Source organism: Anser cygnoides, chromosome 1 (assembly GCF_040182565.1).
Source record: "Anser cygnoides isolate HZ-2024a breed goose chromosome 1, Taihu_goose_T2T_genome, whole genome shotgun sequence".
In the NCBI taxonomy this organism is placed as follows: Eukaryota; Metazoa; Chordata; class Aves; order Anseriformes; family Anatidae; genus Anser; species Anser cygnoides.
In genome coordinates, this window is record NC_089873.1 from 46,249,979 (window position 1) to 46,269,446 (window position 19,468).

General features: G+C 39.0%; 1 protein-coding gene across 5 annotated transcripts in view; it reads right to left on the reverse strand.

The window, feature by feature from the left end:
• The window catches only part of ANO4 (anoctamin 4), a 221,241-nt gene that overhangs the window by 172,034 nt on the left and 29,739 nt on the right, over positions 1-19,468 (reverse strand). The window contains exon 1 of one of the 5 annotated variants that reach the window (XM_013182645.3): positions 16,462-16,969. The exons of the other annotated variants lie outside the window; for them this stretch is intronic. The gene's annotated coding sequence lies outside the window, so the exon portion shown is untranslated. Of the gene's footprint in view, positions 1-16,461; positions 16,970-19,468 lie in introns of those variants that run through there. 5 annotated transcript variants of the gene reach the window in all.

Genomic DNA, 19,468 nt, shown 5'->3' on the forward strand with positions numbered 1-19,468 from the left:
CTTATGCTGAGATCATTACACTAACACCATTTTCTGCTTCTCTTTAGAATATTTTTTATTTATCTATTTTTTTAAAGTTAAATAATTAGGAAAAACGACAGAGATTCACTACACTTCCAAACACTGATCTCATTAAAGTGGGAAATCAAACTGAAGAATTCTAGCAGCAATGAATTTGTTTCCAAATATTTGCTTTCTATTAAAGTAGCTCAAGGAAGCCCATGCTTAAAAATTCAAGATCTTCTTGTATCTGCAGAAATACTAGGGTGGGTTTGTGACCATCCTATACTGATGGTTTCATTCTGCTCATTATAACTCTGGTATTAACGAAGAAGGTACTGAAACATACACTCGCTCTGATTAAGTACATTGTCTCTGGCTAATAGAACCCAAATAACATATCTCAGCGTAACTTAATAAATTACCTATCATTGACATGACTCAGCCACGTCAGTGCTGTCCTCCCCATGTCTGTATGCAGCTTGTGCACTGACTTTGCAACTTTTCTCTCTCTCTTTTTTTCTTTTTTTTTCAGTAGTAGGGTAAGCATTCAGGCTGGTTTGCACTGCAGCTATTCAGAAACAGATAAACACTGCAGACACTATTAAAGTAAGCTTATATTGTATCAATTTCTTGTCTCATTTAGGTATCCCTAAATGAGATTACTCTCTAGACCACTGCTGGTCGCTGCTGTTGGGCTTCCTTGATTGTTGCATTCATCACATTCTAGAGGGTTTTGCCTTATTTTCTCTACAAAAAAATCCAATACATCTAGACACATCTCACATGGAGTTTCATTAAGTGGTTCAAAAACACTTTCAACACTGACTATATTAATTCCTTGCCTAGATGTCAATATTTTCTTTTCTTTCTTTCTTTCTTCCTTCCTTCCTTTCTTCCTTTCTTTCTTATTCTTTCTCTTCCTTCCTTCTCTTTCTTTTTTTCCTTTTCTTTTCCTTTTCCTTTTCTTTTTCTCTTTTCTCTTTCCTTTTCTTTTCCTATATCCAAGGGAATTTCTCTTCCAGATATGATAATCCAAAACTAGTTCATATGGTCAAAGTGAGAAGTTTGGAAAAAAGCAATTTACTTATTTATTTTTTAATCAAAAGTGCTCTGTGAGATGTTACAGAACCAAAAGTCACTTAATCTAGGTTTTTAAAAACATTCACTTTGTTGATTTGTAAGAGCCATCATCCTGAAACTAGCACTTATGTTTTATTTTTTTTTATACCATCTTATTATGATTGTGATGAGGTCATGGTGTGGGAACTGTGGTACTCTTAAAAACTGCATAATTGTCTTCCACATTTCTCTCTTTTTTGGTGTGCTTAGGGTACTCACTGCATAAAGAGACATAAAAGTGTATAATTCCTTTCTAGATTCTTCGAGCTCTTTATGGGAAGGAAGAAGAAAATATTTTTTTTATTGATGCTGTTTAACACATTTTTTTAGTGTCAGGTTTATCCCTACATATTTATTTTCACAACTGCCAGTATAAAAATGAAAAAGACTTAAAGTAAGAGATACAGTCCAAATGTTATTATGGATAATGTTGAACAGTGACTAAGAAATAAAATGAACTTAGGCTCCTCATGATACTACTTAAGTTTACTCTATTTAAATTAATACCATGCAAGTCGAATGCTGGTTTTCGTAGGACCAATAAGCACTGAGACTGCCAGAGGAAAAGGTGCCCTGTTTGAATAATGCTTTTGCACTTGCTAAGGTAGTTTCACCTGTGAGCTTTCAAGAAGTATCTTGACTCTCCCACTGGGCATCTTTGGCATCCATAGCTCTAGATGGACACCTTTCTTCTTGGTTCATGTCATGGTAGAATCAGCTCATTCATTTGCAATCTCCTGAACACTATGATCCCCTTAAAGGCTCTTCAGAGACTCCACTGTAACAAGCCAGGGGCAGTCCTTGGCTGCTCACAAGTTCAGCCACAACAAGAAACACTCCCCACTTCAAACCTGAATTGGGCACTGCCCCATGTGAAACTCCTGGAAACTGTAATACAAACGACTATGGGAACCATAGGGAATGGTTCCAGGGAATCAGCTAGCTGGAACCAAGGAGATTTTTTCTGTCTGCAAATGAATGTCTCACATTAAAAATTAATTGGCAAATTAATCTGTTTATTTATTCCAGGCTCTTTCTATCCAATGATCCTCAAAAAAAAAAAAAATTAAAGTAAAACAGAATTTATTTTCTTTTCTTAGTTGATCATTCTATAAACTTTAAGCAAGGCATTGTTAATTTCTAGTAATTTAGCCTTCAAATTCAATACTGGATTTAGAGCCCATGAAATCTATGGGTCTTCTGTGATTATGGTATGAATATACACACCATTTATTTCTCTGTGCTGGCTTGAATATGTTTATGAAAAAAAAGAAAATTGTATCAAGTAAAATTAGAGCTTCACAGCAGTGAACAAGTTTCAGTATACTGTATCCTATCCTCATACTTTCTTCTACAAATTTTCTGTGCTAAAGCTATACACGCTTCCTATCCCAATTCATTGCTCTCTGCCCTTCAATTCCCCTTTAACACAAAAAGCCACATCTCTTTCTGAAGGAGGCAGAGAGGGAAAAAACACTCAATTTCCTTTTTTCCTTTTTCTTTTTTTCCCTTTTCCTTTTCCCTTTTTCTTTTTTTCCTTCTTCCTTTTCCTAGCGTGAAAAATAGAAAGGCCTAATTAAAACCAAAACCATACACTTCTGAATTTCCTGGCCTGATGCTTTCCCTGCAGCCCGTAACTGCTCAGTGCAGACACTGCTGGTATGCATCAGAAAGCGTCCTGCCTCCAGGGCTGCACAGGAGGCTGAATTGCATCTTAACCTAGGAGGAGTCCCAGAGACTCCTGGAGGACAGATGGATGACATCACAGAGTGATGGTCTGAGACCCAATCATCACCAAGAGTAAGTGCTAATTAACAGCTGTCAGCTATCCTCACAGCTTGGGCAAGAGAAATGCAAAACTCCCTGCCTGTTTCCCACCTACTTCGTTTCTTGAACATCCTCGGTAAGATCCAGCTCCAAACCAAGAACTGTGCAAGGTGAACTCAACTCTGCTACTTCTCATCGTTCACACTTCCACTTGTTACTGCCATTCATTTCTACAGAGTTATTCCTCTTCAAACACTCCAAACCAGAACTGGCCAAAAAGTTGCATGGAAACAAGGGGATATTTTGCTTCTCATCTCCACAAAGAATTTCAGCCCATTGTCTGTAACACAACAGCCCACTCTCCAAAGCAGACACAGAGGAACATGCTCCCTGTCCCCACTGGTAGGTTTGTGTGCTGACCTCTGTATTGTTTGGGGCTTTCTCTGTAATAAATATCAGAATTATCCAAAACAGCCTAGAAAACAAATTAGGAGCTTAAAAATCTGCACAGTGCAGCCAACGTTATTTGGTTTGCAACAGCATTCAGAATCTCATAATATCAGGGGCCAGACATCATGTGCTTTAAAAAATAAAAATAAAAATCTCCTGTCCAAAGTGCTTACAGTCTGTATAAGGGGGACAAAACTAGAAAAAAGGTGTGCTTAATATAATAAGTAGGAATTGGAACAAACTTAATTTCCTTGCTTCACTCATCCCCCATGACTCAATTGTATGGGCCATTTACTAAAACTTTCAAAATAATAAAATGTACTTCATAAAAACTGATACCATTCCATGAGGAAGATGTGACTACAATCAACAATATTACACCAAATCAGGCTTTGAATTTTAAGCTTATTTGCAAATTTATTCTAACATCCTCCAGACAGCTATCACTAATTGAGGGATTCTGTTGACTGCAGCTGAACAGCAGCTTCTGCCTGAGCCAGGCGACACCCTGGTGCAAAAGCAGGATGAAAAAAAAAGCATGCATTTCTACTTATAATTAATTTCCTGACAAACTGCACCACTAGATTCTATTTCCCTCTTTCACCAAAGATTTCAATTACATCAATTCCTGCTGATGTTCTTATGTGAGATCAGAAGTTCTGCAGTGCCTCTTGCATGACTCCATTTATTGAAAGCACCTGCCTCTGAAATTATTTCATCCCACTTGAAGTCTGAGCTTGCTCAGCAAAATAGCAATACTAAATCCAGAAGGATTAACACTGTACCAAAGTGCTCAGCATTTTACAGTTAACAGTGTACATTATTGGTGTGTTAGACTTTTCATTAGAGGAGTAATGTAAAACTTCTCCACTTTCCCAAAATGTGAAATTTAACACAGAAGTGACTCTTTGCAAAAGTACTGAAGGTTGCAAGCCTGACTTTTTCTAGATCAACTGTTAAGTGCTTGGCTGTGCAGAAAGGAAATGGTCTTTGTGGGAAACCAAGGGTTCTCCATGGAAATCAATAAATCTCTAATTTCCTTGACACAAAATTAGGTACTTACTGCCTGAAAACTGCCCTGTGGAGTAACTGAACGTACCATCTTGCTCTCAATGTTTCTATTTATGCAAATGGATGCCTCCACCTTCTGACTGTATTTTTATCACACAATCGTGTGGTTACATGTAAAAACATTTACGATACATTCAAGTTATTATTTTAAGTGATAAACAGTGATTGAAGGAGCAACCTCACTTGCATTTCCTTAGCTTTGAAATTCTTCATCTTCAGCTACCAAGTGTACTAAGTCCACGATGTATCTACTGTGTCTCAATCCAGAAACAATCTCTAAAGCTATTGAAAGAAATTGTTTTAAAGCATGGGAAATTTAACTCGCAATTTTCAGAGGCCCAACAGGTAGAAACAGGGGCAGGTTCTTTCCTGGGACCATGCATCAAATGCAGCTCTTGTTCCTGCACTGGGACTGAAATGCGCAGGTGATGAAGTGCCACAAAGCCACAGGCATCGCAGGATGCCATGCTGTGACATTTCCTTGCAAACTGCGCTCCAGCAGCATTTAAGAGTCATTTCTCACTCAAAATTTGCATTCCCATAACCTTGGCTCACAGGCCAGACCCTCTGGCAAAGCTTCTGAAACACAGAAGTGTTAGTTTCAAGGGCGCACAAGTGAAGTTTTAGCTGCTTTACTCAAAGCACTTACAACAGGACAGAAAAAGATTTGGGGAGTTTTGGATTTGACCGATTACAATTATTACTTACACTATTTATATTATGCCCTTACTAAAAATGTTAATGAGGTGGAATGAAAACATTTTCACAGTTTAATTGGATTTACATATAATGCCAAAACTGTAAAGATAGAATTTATGCTCACATAATAGCTAATCAAGATTGATTTTTCTTTTAAAACGGCAGTTTTAAAGTGTTAATCACATCAGTGAATACACTATAAAATCACTAACCATGCACATACAAACAGAGGTTCCTCAAAATTTCAGATGCTCTTGCTGACTTGGGACATTTACTATGAGGCATTTAAAAGCAACTTTGCTTGAAATTTAGAGGGAGAACTTTAGTTTCAGGCTCTTTTATAACATCTTACTTACCAAAAAGCACTAGTAAATTTCAAAGATTTGAAGATGTATGTTATCAAAATCTATGCATCTGTAGCTAGAGAGACAGAGAGATTACAGTAAAAAAATAAAATAACATTACTAAATGTTATAGGCTACATTTTTTTCTCTCAACAATAGATCTGTCAAAAAATCTTTTGGGTGAAATAATAAATTCCAGCTTTTACTGTAGGTTGGTTTATTAAATTCTACAGCAAAATATACTCAGTTGCTTATGACAACACAAGTAACAAGACATGTACTTTGGTATGCCAAAATATACATATATATATCTTCTGTACATTAGACCAGGGATTTAATATTTGATAGATGCTCATTATCCCATTAAGGCAGACCTTAATCAGTCATGAGAAATCCACCCAAAATTTTCACAACATAAAAACTTCAGAAATAGTGTTTGTCACGTGCAGTTAGGGTTATTGGATTTTGGCATCCAAATTCTCTAAAGATTCCCCTGCCCTGACCATGCCATGCTCCTATGCTGTTAATTCCTGACAACTGGATGAAAATACACTTCTGCTGTGTTCAAGAGCACTTTAACAAAGACAATTCCCCCCAATCCCGCCCCCTGTTATCCCCCCCCAATCCCGCCCCCCAGTTTAACCCTGTTACAGCTCAAGGGAATCCCTGCAGCAGTAGCAGGAAGAGAGCAAAGACTCCTGTGACCTTCTGGGCAGCAGCCACACCACATCGCAAGAAAGGAAGAACAACCCTGATGGCGAGGTAGAAAGGCAGCAGAGGATACTTTCTACCTTTATACAAACCTCAACACATTATGAAGATAAATTCCCACCTTGTGACTGCTCTGTCTAGGGAATGAGGAGTGCAGCTCCAGGCTGACTCCACAGTATGCTCATGCCCAGGAAGAAGAAAAGCTCTTAAATATCTGTCCTCCATATATGTATATCTGTCCTCCATATATGTCCAACATTTTTCTCACTATCAGAGGACAAAATTCCTGGATGTTACATTGTCTTTTAAAATATTTAGTTGTTGACATGTTAAAAGTGCTATTATCAAAGGAGAGTTGAGTTAGCAATATCAAGACATCAGACTTAAAGAAATGCCAGGTTTAAGGCTGCTCTGTGAAATACATTCAGCATTTTGTGCTTATGCAATATGATACAGGTTTTAATTCCTGACCACACAGAATTTTTATCCTCACTGTGTACTTGGGACACACTTCTGAGATAATCGTCAGCTCCACGTGGACTCTCCCTCAGCAGTGGGGAAGCTGCATACAGAAATGCAGTCTGAATCTGCATGAAGAGAAATGTTTGTCTCAGGTTTGAAGAACTGGAATTTTTATCTTGAGGTACTTGTATACCTCTGCTTTCAATGCTCTTAACTAAAGACTTCGACGGGTGTATACCGCTATCCAAATACTCAGCTTATAACACCTAATCAAAGTTACAGTAAGCATATCTCTGGTGTCAGTTTAAGCCTTATTCTGATTATATGAAATGCTAAAATGTGCTAAAGGCATGGAAAAAATCATTCCCTCAAAATTTCAAATTCAGTAGCCTAAGCTAATGGACATTTCTCACTCTCATGTGAAATCTCAGCTCATTATCTATAAAATAATAAAACCCACCGACAACAACAAGGGAAATAATAATATGGCAAGTCATAGTTCCCATGAAGAAAAAATATTTGCCATCTGGAGATTAGCAGAAGTTATGGTGATGGCCAGAAAAATACATCTAACAAGATTATTCTTTTTTTGTGGGAAGGGGGAATGGTTTGAATCATACACACTAACTATAACATGAGACAAACTACTTAACAAGGTAAATAAAAAGAAAGAAGAATATCTATGAAAAACATTGCATGTGAACATATGACTAAAATCTACAGGATAAAGCATAGATGCAGCCAAATTCTGACATTTATTAATTCTCAAATCATTGATTCTGCACCCTCCCATGCTTTTTAGTATAATAAAATATATCTAGACTGTGCAATGCTAGCACCCAAGAATGCACTGCAGTACTCACAAAGCCATATCTGAGGCATAACATCTATTAGCAGGCTTACAGATGTTTCAAAAAATGCAGTTCAAAAGATCTAAGAGCTAACAGCGTGGCCTCAGAACATAGTTTTCCCCTGGAGTCTATAAAGCAAAGAGGACATATGTTTGACAACAGTGAAGCAGAAACACCACTTCAATTGCAAGTCAGTTAGCACAGAGTGCACCACAACCACAGCAAGTGAGAGCTTCAGAGCACATAAAAATCTAACCAGACGTCATGATATGCCCTGGAAAGCAATCAACTGGGAATGTTTAGACAGGCCATGACAAGCAGCAGTGATATGAAAATTATTTAGCAAATACCCTAAATATTACTCCAAATTCTGTAACTACATTTTTTTTTTCTGTTAAAAATATCTCTAAGGACTTTTATCTATTTCAGAAGCCAGAAGATAATAAGTTTTCTTTTTTTACCTTGCCTATTTGAATGTAGTTTATCTATTCTGAAACTCCCGTTTTCCCCTGTACTGTCTCTGTGGAAAAATAGGCCTGCCTGGCATGAGCCCTGGTTTCAACAAAGACACAAATTTCTATATGATCTTGAGCAGGTGATGTAAATCTTTGACAAGGAACAAGTTTCTGTGCAGCAATTGTCACAAATGTCATATGATTGCAGAAAGCTCATAGCAAATCCTGGATTTACAAAGTTTCTGTCATCACAACCTGACCTTAAGAAAATGTTGGAACTGAGTGAATCTGTGTCACATCCATCACACTATCTCCCTACTACTACTCCTCTCCCTCTTGGGACTGACGCGAAGCAAATATCCTAAACCCATCTCCCTTTCCTCACCGTTTCTCTTTTGTATGTAACCCATGAGCCAAGGCGTCCTTCAGCAAACAATGACACACGAGGAGCATGAGGACAAGTAGAGGCCTGCCATGCATCCTCATTGTAACACGTATTGAATTTCATTTCTGACATTTTCCTTGAGTTTAGGAAATTAGATTATCATACTGAAATTTCACACTGCACTTCTGTTATGCCTCTGCATCATAATGTGACCTTTAACTCTGTCATTGTATCGTTTACCAAACAATTAATGGGAAATCATTATCTGCTATTGCTGTTGCAAGGAACGTTAATCTGCGCAAGAAGCACTGCTGAAGTATTGTAATTCAGAGGTCTGACTGGGTGCGTTTTTTTCACATCTTGGAACTTGAAATGGGAGAGGAAAAACTGTTATGTGAGTGGGACATCTGGACACAGAAATAGGTTTCAGGAGTGGGTAAAGAACAGAAGGAGCAAGAAGAAATGCTGGAGGGGAAATGGAGTAGAACCTGGAAGTGAGTCAAGACACAGCATGTCCAGCAAATAGCAAAACACAGAGTGGAGGCTTAGAAGAAATAAGATCAGAGACAGAAGTTGAAAGAGAGGAGGAAGAATTAAAACAGCAGAGAAAGTTACCTGACCACTGATCTGATTGAGTTTTAGCCCTAAAGGAAAGCAAAGACCTCGAAGTTTCTCACAAATAAATTATGTTGCAGTATGCTAATGTGCAAAAGTCTCAGTACTAATACAAAAATGATTGAGTGTCACTGCTTGTTAGTTTAAAAGAAAACTAAAGTAATATGTTTTTTTTAAGAGCATTTAGATTGTTGGCAGAGTTCTTTCTGGTGACAATAGTGCAATACTAAGCTACAGGAACAACTTCACCATGGGGCACTAAATGTTCATGTAAGCTTTGCAAAAGTTGTGTAGCCAGAATTTAACCATAATATAGTAATAAAAATGATTGAAAGCCTATTGTTTTTATGAATGTAAACTAAATAGGCTGCATGAAGCATGCTGAAGCAGAGGGTTATCAAATCTTTTGCCAAGGCATTTCTGAAGTCTACGTCACAAATTCTATATTGTCAAAGGAAAAAGGAAATGCATTGTTCTGATTTTAGCCATGTGGTATGTTGTTACTACCTCTTGACCTCTCCTGAGTCTAGCCATGGTTCAACAATAATTTCAGTGTGACTAGTTAGAAAGAACCTCTTAACTTAAGCTGACCCAGTGGTCTATAGAAAGATGCAGAGAGAGAAAAATGGGGACAATTATCAACACTCGGCACCACACGAAACAAAAATAATTGTATGGGTGGAAACTATACTACCTTGGATTTAATCTAAATGGGATCAGGAATTTCTCCCTATCTATTTCTAGAAGAGTTTGTTACTTAAATGACGTAGGTTAGAAAATCAAACACTGCAGGTGTTTCTATGGGGACAATAGGAAATCAGATGAGGTGTTCTTTTTATTCTCCTGAGGGCAGGACAGCCTTCAATTTTTTTTCCCCTTCTTATCTAAAATAAAGAACTTTTATGGCAGTAGCCTCAAAAACACTGAGCATAAACCAAATCAGTGCTGCCAGCTTTAATCCTCAAAGACTGAAATAACTCTGGTCAGTATAAATTGCCTAATTCTTCTTCATTATGGCTCTTTGACCTCGAGAGTCCATAATTATGGAATATGCTATTTTTCTAGTATATTCTGGAAAACAGGATTCATGCTAATGAGATTGCCATTTCATTTGGCTCTTAGGTTCCAATTCTTTTGTCTTGCTAAACCTGCCTATGGCTGTCTCCTGTTCTCCAGTTTTCTATACAAGCTTAACAGTCTCTTGGAAAAACACAATATTTGCTGATTCCCAGGACCTGAATCAGAGAAGGACTCTACCTGAACTGAATACAGTATAGGGCAGCAACTAATACATCAGAAAGCAACAACAACAACAAAAAGCAAACAAAAAAACACTTGTAGGAGGACAATCAGTATGAAGAACAACCAACCAACCAACCAACCAACAACCCCAAAACTAACACTGATATCATCCCTATAAAGAACAAAGGAGATCCAACAAAGGAAAACCAAAAATGAGAAAAATATGAAGGCAATCCAATATGTTAAAAGGCAAAAGAAGTATGTGCCAAGGGAAAACTGTGATATACATAGCAAGATGGAGCACAAACATGAAAAGGTCTTGTTTCTTGAAAAAAAGAAAACCAGCCTGGGGGATAGATAAACAAAATGGAGAGGATACGGGTCTGCCAGGATACACAGAGACATACCAACGCACTTCAGAAAGCCTTGGGTTTCAGTCTGCATTTAAAGGAACTGATTCTCCAAGAACTCCCAAGCTTGTTTAGAAAAAGTCTCCAGGATTCCAGTATGGCACGGAATATTGTGACTAATTTTCATGAAAAACAGTTTTGACAAAGAAAAAGAACTGAAACAGGAATAATCTCTTGGAGATCCAAAATAGATCATACCCAGGCTAGCTTTTCCCTACAGCAACCTGGCTCAGAGGAGATTCAGTCTTGCTCTTCCCAGGTAATTCTGTTAATTAAATTCCTCCTTCAAAAAACAAGGGGGGCACAATCATTTTTCTATATTTAAAGGCACCATATAAAATAACTTGCTGTAAGCATCATATAAAACAATGAATTAAAATCAATACTGCAGGGGTCTACAAGCCGGAGCAAATGGATTAAGTTAAAAAAAAAAAATCTATCCTGAAACAGGCATCTATACCACCCATCTATCAGCAGTGATGATATTAAACCTACAGATAGCTTAAATTATACAGAAGCTTCTCTTCCTAGCTTCACATCGAACTGGAATAGGCTCCTTTAGGAGATTTGGGATAGACATCTTAGATGTGTTTCAAACCACAATCTAGAATCTTTAACTTCTACTATTCTACTGATGCAGACAGCATGAGGAGCCAACCTGCTACAATCAGCATCCATACCTTCATAATCCAGAGATTTTAGATCACACTTACAGCCAGCATGACACGACCCTAATCCTTCTTGGTGTCATCTAAATATCGACTGTTCAAAATTTTTTTTATTTTTTTCATGTTGCAAGACTGGTGCCACTTGTTCTGCTGGCTGTAATCTCACATGGGTGACCTGCTAGCTCAGATCTGACACTTAACCACCAGAACAAAGAGAACCAGTACTGAAGTGATTCTAGAGAGTGCATTCAGAATAATTCAGAGGGTTTATTTAATAAATAAATAAAGAAAAAACAAACAAATAAACAATACATTTATCCATTGGTAGAATGGGCTTTCACATGACCAAGTTGTGCAAAATTCTTGGACAGCAAGCCTGCCTTTGGAGAGTTAAATCCTAAGTGCAGAGTCTGGAAATCTCTGAATCAAATTCAGACTTTACCATCTGGTGGGGACCAGAGTTCTCTCAGGGCTGGATTTGGGGGCATGCTTGCTGTAATTCCTTCTGAGGTGGTAGAGGAAAGGGAAGGTATTTTGAGAGATGAGCCTTGCAGCATTGTGTCTACATTCGGCTCTTAGAAATTAATCCCATTGTCTCTGCTCTACAGAAACATGAGGCTTTCCTGAAAATATTCTCTCTGACTTGTGTTCTCCTAGGGCAAAATCCATCCATGTGCAGAAAGCTGTGTGCTATTAGCACTCCTGTTAGGGGACTTAATTGAAGCTTCAGTGATATTCATCCTATTCAGAGGTGTTGTTCTTAGAGATTGAACATTTGCATTAACATGCTCCAGTACGAAAATCCCTTCCACTGGGATACTGAGGAGCTATCCCATAACTTTTAACCAGATTAATATTTCATTTTATTCTGCAAACAGAACAATGTAAACTTCTTGATTTGAGATATCACAGATTACCAGAACAGGATCACTTAAAGTTGGTTGACCCAACTTTAGGTAGTCTTGCCTTCTCCCCACCTTCCACCAAAAAAGGCTATGAATGTTTCCAGAGTCACTTGAAAGTAAACAATTTACAATTTCTTATTAAACTTTATGTTCAGATGTGTCTGAACATGTGAAGAAACCTATAAGATAGAGTGGTCCCTCAGGAATGTCTCAGTTCTTTGATCTTTCCCAGAATAAGCAGGCCTAATGATGCTCCACTGAATCTGGAATGGCATGGTTGTGACTTATGCTATGCAAGAAAAAGTTCTTTAACATACAGAAGACCTCTCAACTTACTGTCTGGTATTTCCTGTGCAGAAATTGTACATGAGCAAACCTGAATGGCATGAACTGAAAGCCCACAGTTCCAAGGAAGAGTCAGACAGATCTACACAAGTGCTATACTGTTGCATAGACAGAGAAAAAGTGACGCCCTGAGATCTGACAGGCATAGAGTGCAAGCGCCTACTTAGAGGGCAACATATCCACAGAAGATGTGTTAGGCACATTTAACGATGCCCAACAAAACCTTCCACACAGGCACAGAGGAAACAAACAACACATAAAATCTGTAAAATATTTCCCAAAGCACCGAACTTCTCCTGACAGGTTATGCAGCACAGCATTCAAGCACAGGACTTCTGGACATCCACTGCATCCAGGTTGCATCCAGTAGCACCTGGACTGAAGACAGCTCACCTGTTAAGGTCCTTGTATTGGTAGGGATGAAGAAGCAACCATACAAAACCACAATTAATATATCATATAATATATGCCTATAATATATGTTATAACGTGTAATTACATGAACACTATAAAAATATAATGTAGTACAGTACCTTTGGAAACATTTGTAAACAGTTTTCAGAATGAGCTTTGAAAACCACTAACCAGTGCACCGCCTGGTACTGATGATGCAAGCTCTGCATCATGCACAGCCCAGTGTCCCATGCCAGTCTGGGGCACAGAAGGAAGCTGGGGTATGGTTAATCCACCCCCTGCATTCTTCAACCAGTGATAATCAACAGCTGACTGCAAAGGTTTTCTCCGAAAGGATATGAGTACATAGAAAACATAAAACTACCGTAGTAATTTTATGGAAAATTAATGAGCCTTCTGCAAAATGTACCCCTTTATGTTTGCAGCATAAAAGTATATAGCAGTTGAGCATTTGTGCAGTATAAAGTTTTAAAGAACTTGGTTCTATGGACAAATCAAGTGAAGAATGCATACTGATCATACACAGGAAAAAAAAAATAGTGCAGTGACTTCATCAGACCATTGGGTGATTTTGGCTGGCTAAGGAACCGAGCTGATTTTTTTTTTTTTTTTTTCCCTGCAGTTGTTTTCTACGCAGTCTTTAGACACTCTCTGCAAAGGAATTAACATGACACCATGCTGTGAAACAAGGAAGTACTATGCATGCATTCCTGTATCTGAGCATTCGTGGGATTCCTCAGAACAGAAAAGCACATCTACCTACTTGGATTTCTTGTTATTTGGGGGATTTCACTCTTCTCTCTACCTCTCAATGCTTTCATGGGAGATTGCATCTTTATTTTTAAGGCCCTGAGTCTGCAACAGGATATGCTGGCAGATTTTAGGTGCAGTCATCTCAGTTGCATCACACAGACATCAGGTTCCAAACATAAACATCCCATTGCAAGCTCATGTGGCTTAAACTGGAAAAAAACACTTCAAGATTATTGGTTTTTCTCCTTTCCTTTTTGCCTCATGACTATTCAGAAAGTGCATTGCTTTATATATTTCAGCTTTTAAACTTTTACTGAAAAAGGCAAATGTGATTATACATTTAGGTTAAAAAATTGCTTTTATAAGATAGTCTTTTAGACATGAGTCATTTTTTCAAGTGAAAATAGTCCTTTTGATTAAATGTTAGGTAAGAATGTAAATTTTAGAGTATGGGAATGTCAGATTTTAAAAATAAGCATTTAAAAAATAAAACGCCATACCATACTTAACTGATGTTCATAATTATTTAGATTATGCATTTATTTTGCAAATCCCCTTGCTTCTAAAGTTTACAATAATTGTCTATGGAACAAAAGGGCTCAGTAAACAGCTCCACGTGCAGATGTACAAACATAATTACTCGTTACATTTAATCCAGAGAAGACTAAACTTGGTCTCCCAAAAGCAGTGCTATGACCTGCAGGCACTTAGGACTGTTTCCGCACGTGTGCTAACAAGACCACTGACGGTCCTACTTCACAACCCAAAGTTTCTTTGCTGCTGCAACTGTGTCAGCACTTATTGAACCGGGAGGAGAACAAACACAGGCACCTTTGTTACCCATTAAAAATAAAATAAAATAAAATAAAATAAAATAAAATTAAGTAACACACAGACCCCACAGGGTGCCAAAGCCTTTTTGTTACGGACAGTGGGGAGGACTGCTTTAGGGATGGCTGTTGTTTGAGCTGTACAGATGCCAAGAGAGCAGGAGAGGCAGCTTTGCAGCATGTCCTCACAGATCACTGAGGCGGGAAACAGGTCTCAGATCTGCTGCACCAGCGGGTACAGCGTGATGCCAAGACGCATGGGCTGATGAGGCAGCTGACTTGGGCCACTGACGTTGGGGCTATGTGCTGGCCCCTACCATGTCTTTTTTTATCCCCTGGAGGCAATGCAGCAGGTACCTCACTGCACCATGAAGTCCCCTACCTGCAGATCTGTGTAAGCCCTCCTCCTCTCCCCAGTGCCCCTTGCAGGTGTCAAGCACAGCGTGTCCTGCTCTGATCCCTGAGTGTCCTCCCGCCCACAATGCACGCACTTATCGATACAACAAGACATAATACCCTTCATTTCTTTTCTGTACTTGGATGCAAAAATAACTGCAGTGTTTGAAAGTTTTTACTCATTTGGGAGAGGGAAGGAGGTACACAAACTCTGCTGAACTAAGCAGTTCAAGTGAAGTAGTATCTTCTGAATTACAGAATAAATCACCAGAAAAATTATGTTATTAAGCCACAATGTAAGACACATTAAATAATGAAAACAATTTCCAGATATCATTATCTCTCTTGTTTAAACCCAAGGCAATGCAAAGACAGAACAAAAGCTTTACTCTTATCCTACCTCAGTAAAACAAAGGGATGCGAACACATCACCTCATTGCCTTGCTTTGAAAGCAGATCAGCCTGGGATGAGTCTGATCCGGTGTTACACGCCTGCCTTCAGCAGACCTTTGGAGATTTAGTAAAGTCTTATTATTCCTGCAGTGTGCAAGTGTTATGCGTAGTCAACCCAGATCATGGATTCACAATATGAAACATATAACATATGTTAATATATTTGCAGCTCTCATACTGAAAGTGAAGAAATATATCTATCTATCAGAAGAAATATATTTGCATGTACTTTAAATCTAATGCAACAAACTAGAACAAAAAGGATATATAAGGGCACAGTTGACTGTAGATTAAATAATGACCTTTCTTAATTACAAAATCAGAGCTGTTAAAATGACTTAAAGCATGGATGAAGTAAGCCCAGATTTTCAAACACTTAATTTAAATGCACTTCTTTTCTACTGCAAAGTTGTAAAAGCACTTCAAAAGGCTAAGAATTTGCAATTGTATAGATCAGAGAGGGATCAGGGTTATTGGGCTGCCTATGCTGTAACTTCTCATCCTAGCCAGTCTGCACTTGTAAGATGCAATGGGTCCAATTTACAAGCACCTGATGACATAGGCTTATGTTGAAAATGCTGAAAAAGCTGGTCCTTCCTATGCCAGTAACAAACAGTGGCACAAACCACATGTACTCCTCACACTTGAACACTGAGGGGTTTCAGAGTTTTCTAGATGGCTAGCTAAGCAGGGGCTTTCTGTGCCCTTCCAGCACAGAGGTGCAGACCTACAGAAATGAGTCACACCTTTACCCAACCTTTCATTCTGGTTCCCCAAAACCTTATCCCATCGCTGCCACGGGCAATTGCGAGCAATGTTCAAGCCTCCCATTTCAAGGACAAAGAGGCAGCGCTCAGATTGCAATCAATACTTCAGAGCCCCGGGTTGGAGAGGGGAAAGAGCAAAATCAAGAGAAAACTTGTATGTTAGTTGGCTAACATCTGCTGTGAAGTAGATGAAAATGATGACTAGTATTGAGTGAAGGTCACGAGGCTTATCTAAGAACACAGGGGGAGAAAAACAGACGGGGGAAGGGGGGAGGGAGAGAGAAAGAGGGAGAGAGCACGAGCACTGCAGCAAAGCTATGCTCAGCCAATACATGCTGGCACTTACCATAAAAATAGAAAGATCCAAAGAGAATCAGATTAAGGATCCTTTTTATCTCTCTTCAATAGAAAGATTTCCACATGAAGTTCTGAACACAGCTGTCCAGGGAAAAGCAAGGCAATATGATGCTACACAGAAAACACTAACGCACCAATGGCAAGTCCTTTCACAGCCTTCCGAAACCTGCAAGCAGTTTGTGCTGAAAAACCTACGGTAACAAGTCTGAAGACGACTCCTACATAACACTGCAGCTACGGCAGACTGCTGTATTTCTCCAGTCACTCAGGCTGCACTGCTTTCATCTTCATCTTCTCACCATTACTTACATGCTAGAGGTGGGCTTGGGGGTGGGGAAAGAGATTTCTCCTCCAAGTGGAAAGGAGCGTAGAGACGGCATCAGCATTTTCAATCAGTGCCTGGGAGTACCCAATCAGAGGAACTGAGTTGTGCCAGCGTGACAGTTGTCCAAAGCACGGCAGCCTGGTGCGGTCCCTGCTTGCACAAGAAGACTTTTAGGGTAATCTGCTGCTTAACCCCTGCAAGCTTTCCCGTGCCCACACACAAACAGTCTCCCTGCACTGCGTCTTCTCCTCCGAGGAGCTGTGTTTTGAAAACTACGAGGTTTTTCCTGGGTTGCTGCTCTGATATGCTGTTTTCTACATCTGGGCAATAGTACAAAAGCAGGAAAAGTTTGGAGGCTTGAATCCCAGCATTATCTGACTTTGCAATTTATTACCCAGTAGCTTCCATATATAAACACACATTAAACTCCTTCCTCTTCAAAGGTTTCTCTTTGGAAGAGAAAGAAATCTGTCAGAGATTTTACAGCACAGATCCACTGCTGTGAACTGCCTTGTAAAAGCCAGTGCTGCTTTTGACATGTCATCATGAAACCCTGAGAGCAGCAGATTCCCCCCAAAATATATAACCAAGGTCTCCTCCAGCAACCCCCTCAAATGACAACAGCATTAGATGTTTGTGCTGTTACCTACCATGCCATTGGACTTTTTATAAACAAACATAGACAGACCTCAACCTAGTTTGCAATAGGGATGCAAGTAGGGATACAAAGCATTCTATGGCATTTTACCCAACAAACCAATCAGAAAATTGATGCAGTCCATATTAAAGCTGCCAAGCACTGCAACTTCCAGAGAATGCTCCTGCTTCTAAAATATAAATGCCTTCATTTGACTATGGGGAAAAATTCTGCTGGTCCTACTGCACAATGCCATCCACAGTGGAGAAGACATAAATACAGCATGCAATTTGCATTTAATTAAAACAGATGGTCTGTTGGTAGACACACAAGGTTAGATGTTCACCTTTTAAAAATGTTTTTTAAATGGCCAATCCCAGCTGATATTCACCTTTCAGAAGGTGAAAAGGCCATGTAGTTTAATGGGGGAATGAGAGAAAAATGAACCTCAAAGCATTCCCAGCAGTGCAGTGTCTCATACTTGTAAAAGACGCCATGCAACAACAACACAAACCTACTGAGGAATGGATTGGGGCATAAAATAAATAAACGAATAAAAATCAGAGGTTTTACAGCCTAAAGTCTAAGCTAAAAGTCTGAAGTCCAACTTAGTACAGCAGGTCAGTTCTGAAATGTTTAAAAGTGTGAACATAATGAAGGAGAATACAAATTCCACTACTAGGCAGCAGTGATTGCCATAGAAGAATGCCAGGTTGACATACCAGATTGGTCATAATCAAGATTTAATTTAAAATAAAGCAGAAAAAGATAAAGTTTGCATGAGAAATAGAAGGCACTGGTGAAGGACAGCTCATCAAGAGAACAAATAAGAGGGGAAATGACCACATACAAAGATGCACGTAGGAAGATACACATAACAACCAAATTAAAAATATATCCAATATAGGATGGAGGACAATAAAAAGCAGGAAGCAGTACAAGAAAATAAATTTAAACCCGGTAGAGGGTTTTCAAAACATATTGCAATGCTAGCAGAAAGATTACTATTTGACACACCACATGCTTGGTAAAGAAGGTGAGTTATTGTTTCAGAAAATTATCAGGAAACTGAGGCCTTCAAAAAGTGTCTCAAGACACCCACTACAGAAGAAAGCCTGTTCACATCCACCCCTGAGGTCACGTTTTAATATTCATTCCACTGCCAAAAAATAATGCTTTTCCCCCCACATTATATAGACAAAGCCTTGAACTAGGCAATACACAGAGGAAAAATCAGAGACAAATCCTTTGTAAACAAAGCTCTCAATTCCATTTTTCTCCTGTAAAGATGCATACAGAACCAAACATTGGCACAACAGCTCTGGAGAGAAGAAAGCAAGGTCACGGGCAGAATTTAGTGGACATGCCATGAACATTTTCCAGTGAGTCTTTTAACAAATAAACTTGGGTTTAATCTTTGTGAAAAGAAAGGATTGCAGAGTCTTTCCCCAACTTTTCCCATGTAAACGTGAGGTGCCAGAAGAAGCTGCCCACAGAAGCAGGAAGAGCTGCTGTGATGCCATCCAGATGCTCTCTGGTGACAGCTATAACAACCCAAAAGGCACGAAGAAAGGCCAATAGAGCAATTAATTCAAGCTTTCAGCTAAGAGCAAAGGATTCAGCACTCAGGTAATTCAGGTTTAAGTTCCTTTTGAGGCCACCTTCAAGAATCTGGAAGAAGTCTCTGATAGATATTCAGAGTGGATTTAGTGCAGAATCCGTATTTCTGGTGAACAAAAGATCCCAATTTCTTTGCAGCCTTTTATTATAGCTGAGGAAATGACAGTAAATTCCTTTGGAAACCTGATTTTTCCTCTCCCCCTTTATTTGCAGATGGTCCTCTTCATAATCCTCAGGAACTGTGGTCAGTGAGGCCATAACCATGGGCCAGGGGCACTGGCAACCTGCCTAAATGTTATCTTTCAAACCATTTCAGGGATAGGGAGTAATGGGGGTAAAAACACATATATGTCCACAGAAAGAAGATAATTAATGCTCTCTTCTGTTCCAGTTGAACAATGCCACCTGAGAAAA